Here is a 19,624-nt window from a genome sequence, read left to right as displayed (position 1 = left end):
GGGTCCGGGGGCTTCTCCAGCACTCCCCGCCGCGGCTCCCAGCCGCCCGCCTCTGGGCTCAGGCTCCTGGCCGTTCGCCTCTGGGCTCAGGGCTTCTCCGCCTGGGTCAGGCCACCGACACTTTCATTCGATACGAATCACGTCGGGGTCACCATTTGTTGCAGCGCAGGCGTGCGTGGACAAAGCTTATCAGTCAATATGATTGATAGCAGAGTCATTTATTTCTCTCCAGCATGCTCTTATATACAATTAAGGTCAAGCAATCAAGCAGTTGCTAATTGGTTAATAAGGTACACACAGGCACAACTGTAACTTCATTGGGTAATTGCCATTCTGTCTAACCTTCTAATTTATTATCCTGTTACTGCCTACCAGCAGATAAGAACTAGCCTCATCCTTGAAACTGCATATCTAGCTTCCCACACTCTCACCAAAACAATCCCACACTTCCCTTTAGTGATTTTACTAGAAAACAGCCGTCCCCGTTTAGAAGATAAGAGCATCCTCGAGGGAAGGGGTGTCATGGGCGTGTCACAGTTCGGATGCCAGTGGCCCCCCTACACTGTAAGGAAGTTCCCGCCACCCTGCTCTGTGTTCGCAGTGCGGGAGAGAGCAGCATCCACGGCAGTGATTTGCTCCTGGCTGCCGGAGCAGAGCAGCAGGCTCAGCTGTCAGAACTTCCCAGAGCGATGAAAGGGGAGGGGCCCATGGCTCTGCAGCAGGAATGCAGGGCAGGCAAGTTCACGGCGGGCATTGTGGGATACTGGGGAAGGCCAGTTATGGTAATATAATGAACAGCAGCGTTTACTCTGTTACTTTAAGTTTGCTGCAAAAAGCTCTAGACCTCTCATTGAAGTCGTTTTATTTTGTCAGCAAAACAGGGCAGTTTTGTCGCCAGACATGGCATTGCAGTGTGTACACCAGCCACAAGCTACCGACCGAGGGAGCGTTGTGTGTTTTTCATCCACCTGAGCAATATAATTCTGCTGAAACAACTTTGTAGTGCAGACCTGGCCAAAGATTCACTCACACACAGCTTGCTAGGAAAACCTCACCTGCTCCTCTGCTTTGCAGAATCCAAACACAAGCAAAGCTTGTCAGGCCCTGGTGGCGATGGCAGGGAGTCAGGTGTGGGCAGACACTGTGTTGTAGCTACCTATAGGCACCATGGCTTAGTTGGTTAAAGCTTCTGTTTCATAAAAAGAAGATCCTAAGTTCAACTCCCAGTGGTGCCTTGTTGACTGGTTGTTGGGGCACCTGGTATTGGCTACTGTCAGAAGACAAGATTCAGAGCTAGATGGGCCTTTGGTCTAGCGCAGTGTCATTTTTCTTATGGTTTAAATAACACTCACTGGCACTGATAATAGAGTTACTGAACGTTTGGGAGTTAGGAGCGGGTAGGTCAGTGGTCCAGTCCCCACACAGATGACCCCTGTCTCCCTCTGGGACAGGGGCAGGTCTGAGCTCTCACCCAAATGCTCATTGTGGCTGCCAGAATCTGTGAGCAGCTTGTTTAGTTTACAGCAAAGGTTGAGTCCTGCTTTGTGCACCGTGTGTGAGAATGAAAATCCTAAACCACCCTTTGAAATAACGAATGCAGCAGGACGTGTTATTGTCCCTGCCCCAAAGCAGACAGACCAATGGAGAAATGCCGTCGAGTCCAAGGTAATACTCCCCTGCCATTTTACCTTTTTGCTGGCTAAACTCCTTCTTATCTGCCCGGCTCAGGCTGTCCTCTGCCTCAGCTGCTGCTCCCGGCCTGCTCTAGAGTCAAACACGCAGGGCCCCAGGGGAACAGAGGCTGGGACAGGGCAGCAGCCTGGGTTGGGCCAGGAAGATGCTGGGAGTTCTCGTTCCCTGAAAACTGGCCCGGCTCCCTTCTCAACAGCAAACAAATCAATTCCACATCCCCTCCCCAGAAAAACCAGCCTGGAGCCAAGGGCAGCAGGGGATGATTCCCTCCAGTTCCCACCGAGGCAGGAGAGAACCCAGGGTGTTTCTAGCGGAGCTTATGGAACTGAGGTGGGGAAACCAGCCTTTAATAACAGGCAGTTCCAGTTTAAGCTAAGTGTTTTTAACAATTTCTACAACATTAAATAACCCTTCAATCGTAGTGTCACCATCCATAACATTGCTTCAGCCTTATAGGTTCCTAAGTGTACAACTAAACATCTCTTCAAACACAAGGGAGTGGAGATCAGTCAGTGTTCAGAGTCATCCTACATAAAAGAACCATGTAGTGGTACATACTGGCCCCATCATGTGGCCATCGCCTTTCCCTCTTCTCTTTTAAAAGTTTTAGTATTTTGCACAGAAACTTTCTTCCCTCAGGAGAGTCCTGGGAACCAGGGCTGCCAGCCAGACAAACACCTTTAAGAGGCAGTGTAATCTGTCAAAAAATGATCTCCCTCCTTCAGTTCAGTGACACCATGAAATGTTACTTATCAGGGCAGAGCCAGAGGATTGAAAGCAGCTGCATGAAACCCCTGTGTAGCTAACAGGAATGAACACAAACACTCCCTTGTATCTGAAGAGATGTTTAGTTTTACCCTTGGTAAACTACAAGACTGAAGGGCAAGGCAGTGGTGCCAGATATAAAGAGTGAAACACGAGACAATCATCATAGTTATGCCCATAGTGACTGCAAATTATTTCTAAATTCTTCTTATTGTCATCAGTGTATTATTTTCTCTGGAGTGTAGACATTGACTATATCTTGACCAAGAAATCTAGATCTTGATAAAATAATCAACTATCCCTGGTTAAGGCAATGGACTTGATACCCACTGGGGTCTCCGTACACAGGTTCAAGTACTAACAACAGTGGCTGCCTTTTAGCCATAGCTTTTAATCAGGGCAATAAATTGATACGAACTCCTGTAAAATCATTTTCCAGCCCGACTCCTTCACCCACATTTGTTAGGGCGTTGGGCCACCATGTGAACATTTCATTTCCCTCCTCAATTTCACACAGAGACACAATTTCCTTTGCACAGATCCATGAACAGCAAAACCTCCCTGTGTCTCTTGTCTGAGCCAGGGCATTCGATTCCATTGAAACCTTCTCTCCTGCAATGGCGATGGTCAGACAGAGGGGACGTGGCCACCTTCACCTCTGACAGTGAGATATTGGCTCAGCTCTTTCTTTATGCTGCTGCTGTTAGTCCATGAAACATCAGGGATGGAATGCAAGGCTGAGCTCACACACCAACCCCCTGAAACATTTCAGTGCCCCAGAGAAATCCTGACCCCGGCTATTGGAATGATATGGTGGAGATTCGAATAGGAAAGGGACTGTGTGAATTGTCAGTGTGGGGAATGAACAACAATCTACAGCAATGTCATTAACCACAAACACACTCTCATCCTGCTCCACCTGGAAGGGAAATGGGCAGGAACTCTTGCTGTTCAGCCATGGACACACTTACACTAATGCACAGCCAGGAGTGTGCTGGGGGAGCTGGTCTGAGCAATTTGAAGTGACAATTCTGTGAGAACAGAATCATGGTGTAGTGAAATAACTGTACATTAAGTATTTGTGGCTGAGTGGTTAAGGTGATAGACTAGAAATCCGTTGGGCTCTCCCCACACAGGTTTGAATCCTGCCAACTATGGAGGCATTAGTACGTTGCTAGTGCCTGAGTGTCCACAAAGTCAAACTAGAGCCACATCTGGTTTCACTGTGAGGCTGGCTATACTTAAAATGCTGCTGTGACACTGCTCTAGCACTGTGGAGTAGACAGCTGCTACAGTGACTGGAGGGGTTTTCCATCCCGGTAATAGCTAGATTGACAAAACAATCTTTCCTTTCATTTAGCACTATCTAACCATGGCTTAGGTCAGCTTAATTATACTGGTTTTGGGGTTTTTCACACCCTGAAAGACCATCATGCTCTACCAACTGAGCTAGCTAGATTTAAAGTCAGTCAACTGCCCAGTCGCAGTGTAGAAGGAGCCTGAGGGTGTTTATTTGTTAGCTGAGGTTCCCTGTCTGACATTTGCCTAATTTCCTGGTCCGTTATGTCTCCAGTGAGCAAACCGGCGCTGTCACAAGGCTGGTTAGATGCTGCTTTCTAGCCCAGAGAGCTGGGGTTGATTTAGCATGCTGTCGCCATCAGCTGGTCAGAGTAACCAGGGTGGGAGGGTGGAATTTAGGATTCTCCCACCAGGGGGAGGTGCTGTTGGACTCATCTAGTGGGGGAGAGTCTGAGTCTGAGTTCCCCACATGCCACACACACATTTTCACAGGGAATCAGGCCCCCTGGGGAAAAAGTCAAAAGAAGCCCAGGCCCAGGAGTGTCAGAGAAAGGAATCACTGTTTGCCTTAAGAGGTGGGTGAGGGAAACCTGCAGGTCCTTAGATCCCTCCAGCGCCTGATAGAACCATTTGTGGGGAAGGTCTGGGGAAGCGGAGGAGGACAAGGAGATGGGAAAAGGGCTTGCAGCTGTTGTGCAATCCCCATGCTCCCAGCAGAAGGGTCCGGGGGGCTCAGCACTCAGAACTCACAAGATGGCAAAGCTCAGAGCCCCATTATACAGAGTCAGAATGTGATCAGCTCACACCCAGGGGGAGCAACACCCCTCCCTTGGTCTCTATGCCAGAGCTCCTATCAGCTCAGTCCTTCCCGCAAGAGCGGGCTGCTGAGAGGGTTGCGATGGGTTAAATGAAGGCAGAGGAGGCTTGTTCCTCATGGGGTTTTTTTGTGTGTCTCTGTGATCCTGCTGGAGGAAGCATGAGTTGAGTTTGTTTCAGTGACTTGGGCTGGGCTCAGGTTGTGACCCTGAGTACAGGGTTTCCTGCACTTTCTGCTCTTAGCCCCTCAGGGAGTGGACAATGGAGTGGTTTCAGAAAGTGGATGGAAAGTAGCCTAAGAAAGTGTAGTATAAGTGAGAAGAACAGCACCATCATCACTTCCCTGGTGGTCTAGTGGTTAGGAATTGGCACTTTCATTACTAAGGCCTGGGTTCAATTCCCCATCAGGGAAAAATGACTTCAAACCAAAAACCTTCAGTTATTCTTCACTTGCAATGTAAAGAAATCCATTGTATTTTCCTGGTTTCCCCCATCTTCCCAGTGTCTCCATGGCAGGGCTGGCTCCAGACACCAGCACAGCAAGCAGGTGCCTGGGGCGGCCAATGGAAAGAGGAGGCTTCAGGGGCAATTTGGCCCTCTCAGAGGGAAGGAACTTGCCACCAAAATCAGCAGAGGCATAGGCGACAGGTTTGTATAATTTTTGGTGGGGCCCAAAATGATGGTGCCCTCCCGCTCCCGCCCTGTAAGCCGATATAAAATGAAGCTACAACGCGTCAGTGCCACAAGATTACAAGGGTATATTAAAAGTGGAAAGTCAGAAGCAGCACTTGCCTACTTCAATATACAGTACTATATTTTGTTGCACCTGTTGTGACGAAGTGGGAATGTTCTTAATATTTTCTCTGAATACTGTGTGGGTGCCTCAGTTTCCCCTGCAAGATGCCAACTGAAGGTGTTGGGGACAAAGAGATCAGGTGGCCTTCTTGTCCGGAAGAGACACAGAGGTCAGAGGAGGGAGTGTCAGTTTGGAGCTGGCTGGGGAAATGGGGAGAGACCCAGAACTTGGTTCTGGGCTCCCCACCCCCCAAGATGGGCCTGACTGAGGGGTCCTGTTTTCTGTACCAACAAGCTCTGTTTAAACTGTGTTCCTGTAATCTAATAAACCTTCTGTTTTACCGGCTGGCTGAGAGTCACTTCTGACTGCGGAGTTGGGGTGCAGGGACCTCTGGTTGCCCCAGGACCCACCTGGGCAGACTCGCTGCGTAAGGCGCATGGTGTGGAAGGGGATGCTGAATGCTCCGAGGTCAGACCCAGGAAGGTGTAAGCTTCCTGCCCTGGAGACAGTATGCTCCGAGAGAGGAGGCTCCCCCAGAGTCCTGACTGGCTTTGTATGGAGTTGTTCCAAAGCATCCCAGCATCCCCTTCCACACCATGCACTTCCCAGAAGTCCGCACAGGCACTGACACTCCCTCCTCTGGCCTTTGTCTCTTTTCCAGGCATTAGGAGGCCACCCGATCTCTCTGTTCTCCAACACCTTCAGTTGGCACCTTGCAGGAGAGTGGCCCAAGCCATCAGTTACCAGGAGACAGGGTTTCAGCCATTCTCTGTGCAGACGGCATCACACTGTCCCTCTAGTGCTCTACAACAATCACACCCCCTTATCCCACCATCTAGATCCTTGAGAAATGCAGAGAGGAAACTGAGGCACCCGCACAGTATTCAGAGAAAACATTCCCACTTCGTAACACCTGTATACGACTAGTTATATAGTTTAAAGGGGTGTAAAATAGTCAAGTATCATGCTAAACAAAATGATACTCCAAACTGACCACCAAATTTAAGTTGCACGTTTTTCCGCTCAGGTGAAGGCTCTGGGATTGGGCTGGGGATGAGGGGTTCACGGTGCAGGAGGGTGCTCAGGGCTGGGGTGCTGGGGGCGCAGGGACTGGGGTGGGGCAGGGCTGGGGATAAGGAACTTGGGATGCAGACAGGCTGCCCCAGGGCTATGGCCAGAGAGCACTCCCCTGCCCCGTTACTGGCAGCCACAAGCTCCAGGGGAGGGACCCCTCCTCCCCCCCCCCCGCAGCACACTCACTCTGCACCACAGTCACTGCACATGCTCCTAGGGCCCCTCTCAGGTCCAGAAAGCTCACTCACCTCCCCTGTGGTGGGTACCGGGAGGGGGGTTGCCATCAAGTGTGGCCTCCCCTGTTGCTGCCCCTCACCATAGCCTCACTGGGGATGGGGGATGGGGCTGGCCCTTGCCCAGCATGGGGCAGAAGTGGGGTCTGCAGGGTGGTGGCTATGGGGTGGGGGAGCAGGGTGTCACAAAATTCACCCAAGCCCCAGCTGCTCAGGTCTAGGAAGCCTCCCTCTCCCATCCCTCCTGTGGCGGGTGGGTTGGTGGGTGCTGGGGGAGGGGGCATTGCCTTCACATGTGGCTTCCTGCCTCCCCTGTGCAGCCTGCTGCGCCTCACTGGGGGTAGGGGATGGGGCTTCTCCATCCCCAGTGTGGAGCAGGACTGGGGGCTGCAGCGTGGTGGCTGGGGGGGGGGAACAGGGAGGGCAAATTGTCACAAAATACACCCAAGCCCCAGCTACTCAGGTAGGTCTATGAACCCCCTTCCCCATCTGCCCTGTGGTGGGTGGGTGCTGGAGGGGAGGGGCACTGCCTTCACATGTGGCTTCCTGCCTCCCTGACCCCTGCTGCAGCCTGCTGCCCCTCACCGTAGCTTCACTGGGAGACGGTGGGAGGGGGTGGGGCTGCCCCTTCCCCACCATTGGGCTGGGGCTGGGGCAGGGGGGGAATCATAGGGACAAACACTCACGGAAGCCCCAGCAGCTGCTAAGGTGAGTGATGTCCGTCTCCTGGCCGGAAGGCCCTTCGCGTCTCCTCCAGGTAGGGGCAGGGGAGGGGAGGGCTGCCAGGCACGGCCCCTCCCTCTCCCCCTCCCTCTCCTGAGGTGCTGCGGCTTGCACTGCTGTTATGCTGTAGCCCTTAGGTGGCAACAGCAGCAGCAGCTGGAGCAAGGGAGAGACACACTCTTTTCGTTCAGGCAGGGAAGCTCCGGGGCGGGGGGGCACGTTCCGGCCGGGGTGCAGGGTGGCAGGCGGGGGCTGGGGGGGGCACTCCAAGCAGGGGAGAAACCTAGCTCCAAATATTGGTGGAGCAGAGCCCCTGACTCTGAATATTCCTGGTGCTTTAGCACCGTGAGCCCATATAAGTTGGCGCCTATGACAGGGAGTAGCTCAGAGCTTCAAAGTGCCTGGCCAGGGGCAGGACATTAGCACAGAAAAGGAGGGGGTGTGGCAGTGACATCACAAAGGCCTTTTGCAGGACCTCAGACTATTGGTCAAAGGTGGTGGGGAGGTGGTGACCTCACAGAGAGATGCTGACATCAGCCAGGCAGGACAGAGGTGAGGGGCCAGGGAAACCTCAGAGACCCCTGTGGCTTTGCTTCAGCAAGTCTCCTTCTCCAGGTCTCTCTTTGAGGACTGAAAGAGTATTCGGGTTCATGGACGTGAGCGCCAGGAGGAACCTCTTTCGAGTTTTCTCCTTCCCTTTTCCTGATTTTACTAGAAAACAGCCGTCCCTGTTTAGAAGGTAAGAGCCTCCTCAAGATTTGAAACCTGTTCAGTCTGATCCTTCTGGTGACAGTTGAATTCTAGACATGGAAAACACGAGCTTAAGGAGACAGAGTTTTATTCCGCACCTGGGATTTTGTCCCATAGAATCACTGGGGACATTAGGGTTTGTCCTTTTGGTTTCACCTTTTCCTCCATCCATCCCTCCCTCCCTCCTTTCTCTTCGTCTCTTGCTTCTTTTGCCCTTTCTCCTGTTCTCCTCCCAACACCAGGAGCGGTGTGTGTGTATGTGTGTGTGTTGTGGGGGAGTGCTCTGCAGCTCCCACTGTGGGAGGTCCACCCAAAAATGTGGGGCTGAAATAGTGCTCGGGCAGTGATCCCCACCAGTGACCTGGGCCATCCTTTGGGCTCTCTAGTGAGAACCCTCAGCCTCCCGTCCTCAGTCTCTACCCTGATTGGCTGAGCAGGGGGTTATTGACAGGGAGGAGACTCAGCTCCTTGTTGTTCTCTTTTAAGACCAAGGAAATAAGTCATAACCAGTTCTATGTTTGATTAATTTTGCTGCTTCTCTGCATTAATGGTCTCTGAGCAGTTCATGATTCTCTCTAACATTGCAGTTCTCCTCAAATACTTGCTGAATAATTACTGTGCACTGTTGTTGGTCTGGAGCTCATCCGAGAGCACTTTATTCAGATCATACAGTGTCTGAAATTCAAGATCTGATGGTTAGTTTGAAAATCAGGGCTCTTGGGTCCCATTCCCACCTCTGCCACTGACTGGCTGTGTGACCTAAGACAAGTCAATTCTCCTTTCTCAGCCTGAGCTTCTCCCTCTTTCAAGTAGGGATAATAATGATCCGCTCCTACCTACCTCAACACACTCATTGTCTCTCCCCACACACACACAGTCTCCACACTGCAGTTGAAAGGCAGCTGGCAATCTAGTAGGATGCCCATGGAACAATGGGAGAGAGAAACCTGCATCACTGGAAGTACAGCCATGCAGACACCACACACCAGCCTTCCCTAGCTAGCAAGACTCAAACCTCCACAGAAAGATCCCTATGGTGTCAGCCCAGCTCCCTAAGCCCTCAGCCACAACCACTTAACACAGGGGCCTTTCTACACTATGGCTCTGTTCTCACTGAAGGGTCATTTCCAATTGTTTGCTCAGACCAGCTTCCCCAGCACACTCACTGCTGTGCAGCTCTGTACGTGTGGCCATGGCTGAGCAGCAAGAATTCCTGCCCATTTCCCTACTGGCTGGAGCATGGCTAGAGTGTGTCTGTGGTTAATGACGTTGCTGTAGATTGTTCATTCCCTGCCTTGGCAATTCAGACAGTCCCTTATCCCAATGTATTTCCAGCACATCAGTCCCTGGTTGGGTCTCCTGGGCAGTGGAAAACATCCCTTGTTTGGTGCTGCCAAGGGGATCGTGCAGAGCTGAGACGTCCCTCGGCTTGGATCAAAGGGGGAGTTGGATGGAATTTATCACACAACCCTCCCTGCTCCCCAGAGCCCCATGGGGAGAATCTAGAGAAGGGGGAGTCATTCCTCCCCTGTGCTCCCAGAAGAGCTGCTAGGACTCCTTCCTGCCAGCTACTCACCCCTGGATTCACCCTCAGCTCCTGGGATCTTTCTGCTCCAAAGGCTCCAGAGGCCTGGGGTGGGGAGGGCGTCACTGCACAGTCTGAAACACAAGGGAGGTTTCTGGAATTGAAGGAAGGAGCAGAAAATGGAGAGGAAAGAAACAGAGAGATAACGCCTCATCTCTCTCCCCTCCCCCTCCCAGCAAGAAATGTTACCAAGGACCAGCGTTAGGAGAAATGGTGCCTGGGGCAAAACTTGTACTTTGGCACTTCCCCACTCCCCCTGGACGATCCCCCTCCCCTTTTAGTGCTAGCTCCTGCACTCCCAACCCTTGCACCTCCTTCACCCCTAACTCCTGCCCCCTCCTGTGCCCTAACCCCCTACACTGTGTCCCCTTTGCCCTTAACTCCCACACTCCCCTCCTGTGCCACCAGCCACTGCCCCTCTCCTGCACCCCCTTCACCCCTAACCCCTGCACCCCCTCCTGCACCCACGTGGGGACACTGACCTGTGTGCATGGAGCAGCTGGCATTGCTGCCTGCTCCTCCATGGGATGCTGCTCCTCCGGGCACCCCGAGGGGCTGCAGGGCAGGGGGAGGGGTGAGAAGCGACATCATCCGAGCTCCCTGCATCCAGGTCACTTTCCTCAGCCGGGCTGCGTCAGGGTAGGGCAAAGAGCAGCAGCTTCTGATGCTCCCCTCACAGCACAGCTCAGGTGGGGACAGTGACCAGGACGCATGGAGCACATAGTGTTCCTCTTCGCTCCCCACAACCCTCTATGGGGCCACGGAGGAGCACTGGGGCAGGGGAGAGCAGTGAGCACCTTTGCACTGGCACACGGTGCCCTTTGACCCCCTGGAGCCCTGGGTGGCTGCCGGGGGCCCCACCCCTAAGGCCGGCCAGGCTCCCCAGCACGAACAGCAGAGACACAGGGAGACTGGCTCCCCACTGAGCAGTGGTGGCCTGGGCGGCTCATAATGGAGGCTCGGAGGGGGGCTCAGCCTTCCCAAATCTTGTGTCACCAGGGGGACAGTGGGTCCCATGACTAGGGGCCCTGGGCCAAACTGGGCCCCCCTGGAAAAGTCTCCCCCATGTCAGCGTCATGACAGCGAAGGGAAGTGGCCGTAGAAGGAGAATGGAAGGCATGTGGTGGGCAGGCCAGGGATTTCTTTGTCCCCCCCTTGAAAAGGGGTCACCCTCCCCGTCGGGGAATCGAACCCCGGTCTCCCGTGTGACAGGCGGGGATACTCACCACTATACTAACGAGGAAAGGGGCATGGGGAGGGGCCCCAGCTCCCACAGACCAGCTATGGTCAGCGTACACCTACACCGTTGCATGGGCCCCAGCAGGCAACAGCACCCCTGGCCCTCTTCTGCTTCCCAAAGGCTTTGGCCGCAGCAACAGCCCTGGGAAAAGCCCTGGACCCTCCTCACCTGCCCTTGCCCAGCACCACGCCTTTCCGGGCCTACACAGCTCCTCGCACAACACCCGCCTGGGACCTTGCCCTCACCTACCAGCTCAGCAGCACCTTTTTTCCTCTCAAAACCTCCTCTTGACACCCTCCCCCTTCCACACTTCACACTCACCTCATCACAAACTCACCCACGGCCCCTTTGGCTTCTCAAGTGCCTCTGGAGGGACGCAGCTTCCCTGGCACGCAGATCCGTCCCTTCAACGCGCACTGGACGGACATTGGAAACACAGCCCTTTCCAGGAGGGAATGCGCCGCTTTTGGACCCTGGCGCCCAGCAAGAAGTCCTGGGACTCTTTTTCTGACGGATGGACCCCACCGACTTGCCTTTACCAAGCAGAAACTAAGGACCGGCCGATGGCTCTCTTTGCAAACGGACGCCATCAGACTGACCCACGAGGCGTGCTGCAGGATAGCCCCTCCCCACCAAAAATTTATGCTGTGATCCAGATTCGAACCGAGGTTGCTGCAGCCACGGTGCAGAGTACTAACCACTATACGATCACGGCCAGGCGCTGGGCGAGTAGGCAGCAGCCCAGCACAAAATGCTCAGGTCTGTGCTCTCGGGGAGGCCACCTACGTCGCCGGCGGGCACGGGTATTTCTCAAGTCTGCCCATTACAGTCACAGGTAAAATGCTGAGCAAAGGAAAAAATAGAGGAAGCCAATCCCATGGCTGTCCCTTTTTCTGTCTTCCTCCACCCCTGGACCAAGTCCCTCCCCGTTTGTCTGGGCCATTGTCCTCATGCCCCTGGCCAGCCTATTTCCCTTTGCCGCTCTGAAACGTGCCCCCACATGCAGGGGCGGCTCTACGTTTTTGGCCGCCCCAAGCAGTCATGCGCGGGAGGCGCCCCGGAGCCACGGGAGCCGCGGACCTCCCGCAGGCATGACTGCGGAGGGTCCGCTGGTCGCGCGGCTCGGCTGGACCTCCCACAGCTGCGGGTGGTTCGCTGGTCCGGCGGCTCCGGTTGAGCTGCCACAGGCATGCCTGCGGGAAGTCCAGCCGAGCCGCAGGACGAGCGCCTCCTCCGCAGTCATGCCTGCGGCAGGTCCGGTCCTCCCGGGGCTCCGGTGGACCTCCCGCAGGCATGACTGCGGCAGGTCCGCCGGCCCAGCCTGCCGCCCCCCCCGGCGGCAGGGAACACCCCCTACATTTTGCTGCCCTAGGCACCAGCTTGTTTTGCTGGTGCCTAGAGCCGCCCCTGCCCACGTGCAGGCCCCGAAGCTGGGCCCGGGGGCGGAAGGCCAGGGAGAGGCTTTGGCTAGGGCCAGCGTGTCCTTGCGAGGTAATTGTCTCTCTGGAGGGGAAAGTCATCAGTTCGGGGTGCCAAGGGAAGTGGCCGTAGAAGGAGAAGGGAAGGCATGTGGTGGGTAGGCCAGGGATTTCATTGTTCCCCCCTTGAAAAGGGGTCACCCTCCCCGTCGGGGAAACAAACCTCGGTCTCCCGCGTGACAGGCGAGGATACTCACCACTATACTAACGAGGAAAGGGGCACGGGGAGGGGCCCCAGCTCCCACAGACCAGCTACGGTCAGCGTACACCTACACCGTCGCATGGGCCCCAGCAGGCAACAGCACCCCTGGCCCTCTTCTGCTTCCCAAAGGCTTTGGCCGCAGCAACAGCCCTGGGAAAAGCCCTGGCCCTCCTCACCTGCCCTTGCCCGGCACGACGCCTTTTCAGGCCTACACAGCTCCTCACACAACACCCGCCTAGGATCTTGCCCTCACCTACCAGCTCAGCAGCACCTTTTTTCCTCTCAAAACCTCCTCTTGACGGTGTGACGAAGTGGGACTGTTCGTACTTGGGGCTGGGAATGCCGGGTGCAGGCCTCTAAGTATCTAGCAAAGCAGAAGGCCGGGGCAACCGAATGCCTGACACTCTGTCTCCTAGCAACTGATGGCCCGAGCACCTCCCCTGCAAAGGTGCATCTAAAGGTGTTGGAGACAAAGGGGTCAGGTGACCTCCTGGCCCAGGAAAGAAGCTGGGCAGAGAGGAGGGGCCGGAGGGGGTTGGGCAGACTGGAGCTGGCTAGGGAAAAGAGGGGAGGCAGAGAGAGAGGGCTCTGATCCCCAAGGGGGGCTGTGGGGCTCCGGGGCCCCAAGATGGACCTAACAGGGGGGATCCTGTTATCTGTGCCTGCAAGACCTGTGTTGGACTGTGTTCCTGTCATCTAAATAAACCTTCTCCTTTACTGGCTGGCTGAGAGTCCTTGTGAATCGGCAGGGAGCCCGGGGCTGCAAGGCCTGACTCCCCTACACTCCGTGACATCTGGGGGTAGCAGTGGGATCTACTGCACCCCGTGGACGGCGCTTCCTGCAGTAAGTGACTGGGGAGCAGTAAAACGAAGGGGCGATTAACCCCTGGGAGAGTGTGACCAGAGAGCAGGACTTTGCAGTAACAGGGTCACCCGGGGGATCACAGCGAGCGGTCCCAGGGGCGGAGGAGTCTGCAGCTCGACCCTGGCAGAGAGGGGGTGACCTCAAGGACTGGCACACTAGGGGTCCCCCTGGAACCTGTGGGGAGCGGCGAGCACCCCGGCCTGCGAGTGGCCAGCAGGAAGATGTATGCCAAGCGGCGCAAGTGCGACCTGGTGGAGATTTGCAAGCACAGGGGGCTGCGCAGTGGGAAACTCACCAAGGACCAGCTGATTGCCCAGCTGGAGGAGGAAGATCACAGGAATGAACCGATCCCTGTCTGTGAGGGAAGCAGCCAGGCAGATGCAGCACAGGTACCAGTGTCTGGCCCGGCTGGGAGTGGTCAGAAGGCTGCTGATGGCGTCCCGAGACCCCCCCATTCCTATGCCTAGGGGGAGGGGGAGGTGGAGCCCAGCGAGCACCGAGGGCGCCGTGACCCCCCCGGCCAGCAGGGGATCCTCCCGGCGAAGCTCACCCCCCAGCAGGAGATCGTCCCGGCTACACTCATCCGTGGAGCGCCAGCGGCTGGAATGGGAGAGAGAGATAAAACTGAGAGAGCTGGAGGATCGTAAGGAACAGAGGGAGCATGACCGGAAGGAGAAGGAGAGACAGAGGGAACATGAGGCGCGACAGAGGGAGCAGGAACTGGAGGAGAAAAAGCGACAGCGACAACATGAGCTGGACCTGGAGAGGCTGGGGGGCAGCAGGCCCCGGGCGGCGGTGAGTGAAGGGGGGGCCAGGACTGCGCGGAGCTTGGATAATTCCATCCTGGCCCCGCGCAAGGAGGGGGAGGACATGGGTGACTTCCTAGATGCCTTTGAGACGGCCTGCTAGCTGCACCAGGTGGATCCTGCAGACAGGCTCCGGGTTCTCACCCCCTTACTGGACCCCAAAGCCGTGGCATTGTACGGCCAGCTGGGAGAGGAGGAGAAAGGGAACTACGCACCATTCAAACAGGCCCTGCTGCGCGAGTTTGGGCTGACTCCTGAGATGTACCGGGAGAGGTTCCGGAGTCAGGATAAAACCCATGAGGTCTCCTATCTGCAACTGGTCATCCGCATGGAGGGGTACGCCAGCACGTGGGCAGATGGGGCCCAGACGAAGGGGGACCTGGTTAAACTGCTGGTACTGGAGCAGCTGTATGAGCGGTGCCCATCCGACCTGAGGCTGTGGTTAAGGGACCAAAAGCCAGAGAACCCACGACAGGCAGGGCGGCTGGCCGATGACTATGTGAAGAGCCGGTTGGGGGGTGGCAGGGAGGAGCCCCAAAGGAACAGGCCCATCGCGACGCAGAGAGAGAGTCATCCTGAGACCACCCAAAAGGGGAATTGGGAGAACCCCCTCCCAAAGGGAACGGACAGCGCCAGGGACAACCGACCGGTTCGAAGGGACCAACGGGACATGAGCTGCTATCACTGTGGCCAGAGGGGCCACCTGCGGTCCCAGTGCCCCAGACCCATGGACAAACTGAGCAGACCGACCCCCCACCGGGTTAACTTGGTAGAGACCCAGTCGGATGAGGGGCAGCGTTCGCAGGAAAGGGGGGCTGGCCGCGTACCACCTGCGAAGGAGGGAGGGGGGCCCCGGCCCGACCCCTCCAAGGGGCTGGATGCTCCCAGCCCTGAGTTTTGGGTTTACAGGGTGGGCACAGGGCTGCCCCTCCGGAGCGAGTGCCTTGTTCCCCTGGAGGTAGATGGGAGGAAGGTCACTGGGTACTGGGACACGGGCGCAGAGGTGACGCTGGCCCGGCCCGAGGTGGTGGACCCAGATCAGATGGTGCCCGACACCTACCTGACCCTGAGGGGTGTGATCGGGACCCCATTCAAGGTGCCTGTGGCGAGGGTACACCTGAAGTGGGGGGCCAAGGAGGGCCCCAAGGACGTGGGGGTGCACCCACATTTGCCCACGGAGGTGTTAATGGGGGGGGGACCTCGAGGACTGGCCAAGTAACACCCGGGGTGCCCTGGCCGTGAACCGTAGTCAGAGTCGACGCAGGGCTCTGCACCCTGACACCGGGGAAGGTACTCTGCCCGAGGCGCAGGACCCTGACCTGGTGGGGAGGGAACGCCCAGGGACAGGGCTCAGAGAGGCTGTGGCCTCAGACCCAGCCGGTGAGAGACAGCAGATGCCCGTCCCTGCCCCAGTGGCTGAGATCCAGGCCGCGGTGCGGGAAGACCCCTCCTTGCGGAGGATAGGGGACCTGGCCAACCTCGGGGGGGGACAGACCATGGGACGAGGTGGCCGGAAAAGGTTCCTGTGGGAGAAGGGGTTCCTGTACCGAGAATGGGCTCCCCCAGGGAAAATGGAGTCAGGGGGGATCAGGAGGCAGCTGGTGGTACCCCAGGAGTATCGCCACCAGCTGCTGTGCCAGGCCCATGACATTCCCCCCTCAGGGCACCAGGGAGCCTGGCGTACCCAGCAGAAGCTGCTACGGAGCTTTTACTGGCCTGGGGTCTTTACCCATGTCCGGCAGCACTGCCGCTCCTGTGACTTCTGCCAGAGGGGGAGGAAGGCCCGGGACAGGGGGAAGATGGCTGTAAGACCCTTGCCCCGTCCCGAGGAGCCTGTCCAGAGGGGGGCCAGGGTCAAAAGGGGGGATCTAAACCGAGAGAGCCCGAATCACAGACCCCCAGACTGGAACATGGGGAGAAGGCCCCAGCCCCGCGTGCACCCCATGGGTACTGGGGTGGGGAAAGGGCACGGGCGGCATAAGGCTTCCCCCCTGCAACCTGAAAGTGCCCTCGAGTCCCCCCGACCTACAGGGGGGCAGGAAACTGGAATGACCTGGGGTAACTCTTCCCCCAGAACGGGGGGGACCCTGGGGCAGCCAAGGGAATGTAGGTGGGTTTGAACTTCCCCAGGTCACTGGCTGGAGTTACCCCGCTCAGTTCGGTCTCAAAGGGGGGAGAGGTGTGACGAAGTGGGACTGTTCGTACTGGGGGCTGGGAATGCTGGGTGCAGGCCTCTAAGTATCTAGCAAAGCAGAAGGCCTGCGCAACCGAATGCCTGACACTCTGTCTCCTAGCAACTGATGGCCCGAGCACCTCCCCTGCAAAGGTGCATCTAAAGGTGCTGGAGACAAAGGGGTCAGGTGACCTCCTGGCCCGGGAAAGAAGCTGGGCAGAGAGGAGGGGCCGGAGGGGGTTGGGCAGACTGGAGCTGGCTAGGGAAAAGAGGGGAGGCAGAGAGAGAGGGCTCTGATCCCCAAGGGGGGTTGTGGTGCTCCGGGGCCCCAAGATGGACCTAACAGGGGGGATCCTGTTATCTGTGCCTGCAAGACCTGTGTTGGACTGTGTTCCTGTCGTCTAAATAAACCTTCTGCTTTACTGGCTGGCTGAGAGTCCTTGTGAATCGGCAGGGAGCCCGGGGGTGCAGGGCCTGACTCCCCTACACTCCGTGACAGACACCCTTCCCCTTCCACACTTCAGACTCACCTCATCACAAACTCACCCACGGCCCCTTTGGCTTCTCAAGCGCCTCTGGAGGGACGCAGCTTCCCAGGCACGCAGATCCTTCCCTTCAACGCGCACTGGACGGACATTCGAAACACAGCCCTTTCCAGGAGGGAATGTGCTCCTTTTGGACCCTGGCACCCAGCAAGAAGGCCTGGGACTCTTTTTCTGACCGATGGACCCCACTGACTTGCCTTTACCAAGCAGAAACTAAGGACCGGCTGACATAGGCGGCAGGTTTGTATAATTTTTGATGGGGCCCAAAATGGTGGTGCCCCCCCACTCCCGCCCTGTAAGACGATATAAAATGAAGCTACAACGCATCAGCGCCACAAGATTACAAGGGTCAATTAAAAGTGGAAAGTCAGAAGCAGCACTTGCCTACTTCAATATACGGTATTATATTTTGTTGCACCTGTTGTGATGAAGTGGGAATGTTCTTCATATTTTCTCTGAATACTGTGTGGGTGCCTCAGTTTCCCCTGCAAGATGCTACTTGAAGGTGTTGGGGACAAAGAGATCAGGTGGCCTCCTTGTCTGGAAGAGACACAGAGGCCAGAGGAGGGAGTGTCAGTTTGGAGCTGGCTGTGGAAATGGGGAGAGACCCAGAACTTGGTTCTGGGCTGCCCACCCCGCAAGATGGACCTGACAGAGGGGTTCTGTTTTCTGTACCAACAAGCTCTGTTTAAACTGTGTTCCCGTCATCTAATAAACCTTCTGTTTTACAGTCTGGCTGAGAGTCACATCTGACTGCGGAGTTGGGGTGCAGGGACCTCTGGCTACCCCAGGACCCCGCCTGGGCGGACTCACTGCGGAAAGTGCATGGTGTGGAAGGGCATGCTGAATGCTCTGAGGTCAGACCCAGGAAGGTGTAAGCTTCTTGCCCTGGAGACAGTCTGCTCAGAGAGGAGGCTCCCCCAGAGTCCTGACTGGCTTTGAAGGAGTGGTTCCAGAGCATCCCAGCATCCCCTTCCACCCCATGAACTTCCCAGAAGTCCGCACAGGCACTAACACTCCCTCCTCTGGCCTTTGTCAAGAAGGCTAACAGCATTTTGGGCTGTATAAGTAGGGGCATTGCCAGCAGATCGAGGGACATGATCATTCTCCTCTATTCAACATTGGTGAGGCCTCATCTAGAGAACTACGTGCAGTTTTGGGCCCCACATTGCAAGAAGGATGTGGAAAAATTGGAAAATCCAGTGGAGGGCAACAAAAATGATTAGGGGGCTGGAGCACATGACTTCTGAGGAGAGACTGAGGGAACTGGGATGGTTTAGTCTGCAGAAGAGAAGAATGAGGGAGGATTTAATAGCTGCTTTCAACTACCTGATAGGGGGTTCCAAAGAGGATGGATCTAGACTGTTCTCAGTGGTAGCAGAGGACAGAACAAGGAGTAATGATCTCAAGTTGCAGTGGGGGAGGTTTAGGTTGGATATTAAGAAAAACTTTTTCACTAGGAGGGTGGTGAAACACTGGAATGGGTTACCTAGGGAGGTGGTGGAATCTCCTTCCTTAGAGGTTTTTAAGGCCTGGCTTGACAAAGCCCTGGCTGGGATGATTTAGTTGGGAATTGGTCCTGCTTTGAGCATGAGGTTGGACTAGATGATCTCCTGAGGCCCCTTCCAACCCTGATATTCTATGATACTCTAAACTGACCACCAAATTTAAGTTGCGTGTTTTTCCCGTCAGGTGAGGACTCTGGGGCAGGGCTGGGGATAAGGAACTTGGGGTGCAGACAGGCTTCCCCAGGGCTAGGGCCAAAGAGGACTCCCCTCCACCCTCCCTGGCAGCAGCAAGCTCCAGGGGAGGGACCCCTCCTCTCCCCCGCAGTTCACTGCACATGCTCCTAGGTCCCTCTCAGGTCCAGAAAGCCCACTCACCTCCCCTATGGTGGGTACCGAGGGGGGAGGTTGCCATCACGTGTGGCCTCCCCTGCTTCCACCCCTCACCATAGCCTCACTGGGGATGGGGCTGCCCCTTGCCCAGCATGGTGCAGGAGTGGGGACTGCAGGGTGGTAGCTGGGGAGGGGCACAGTATCACAAAATTCACCTAAGCCCCAGCTGCACAGGTCTAGGAAGCTCCCCTCCCCAGTGGTGTAGCCAGGTTCTAACATGAGGGGGAGCGAACACGTAAAAAAAAATGCCAGCCAACATATCCAATTACTAATCAGGTAGATCTATAACAGGCTATAACAGGCTGCCCTGGACCCCATCACCCCCTGAAGCACAAGGTAGGGGTAGGCACCACCATGTTGTGCAACAAACACTTGACAAAATTATTGGACTTAGTGATGGACAATGCAGGCAGGTGGGTATTATGTCATTCAATCATTCAACCCATAAAATTGCACACATTTTGCATCAGTGAAATTAAATATCCAGAGAATTACTGGGCCTGTGATGATGATGATGACCAGGGCTTGCTCTCCTGTGGCTCCCCCTCCCTGTGCTGTGGAGGCACAGCCAGGCAGGTCTGCATCTGCAGGCAGGCACCCTGCCTCATGTGCAGCTCCCGTGGGCCCTGATAGCCACTAGACTGGGAGCCTCCCGGCCAATGGAATGGGCTGGGCTGCGGGGCG

At 56.0% G+C, this 19,624-nt stretch overlaps 1 non-coding gene across 1 annotated transcript; it reads right to left on the bottom strand.

Annotated features, from left to right (window-relative positions):
• Positions 1–10,904: 10,904 nt before the first annotated feature.
• On the bottom strand, positions 10,905–10,976 carry TRNAD-GUC. Its single transcript has one exon. It is a non-coding gene; the product is annotated as a tRNA-Asp (tRNA).
• Positions 10,977–19,624: the final 8,648 nt, after the last annotated feature.

Source organism: Mauremys mutica, unplaced genomic scaffold (genome assembly GCF_020497125.1).
Source record: "Mauremys mutica isolate MM-2020 ecotype Southern unplaced genomic scaffold, ASM2049712v1 Super-Scaffold_100095, whole genome shotgun sequence".
In the NCBI taxonomy this organism is placed as follows: domain Eukaryota; kingdom Metazoa; phylum Chordata; order Testudines; family Geoemydidae; genus Mauremys; species Mauremys mutica.
Note: the sequence above shows the minus strand (reverse complement) of the source record. Positions and strands in the feature narration are given on the sequence as shown.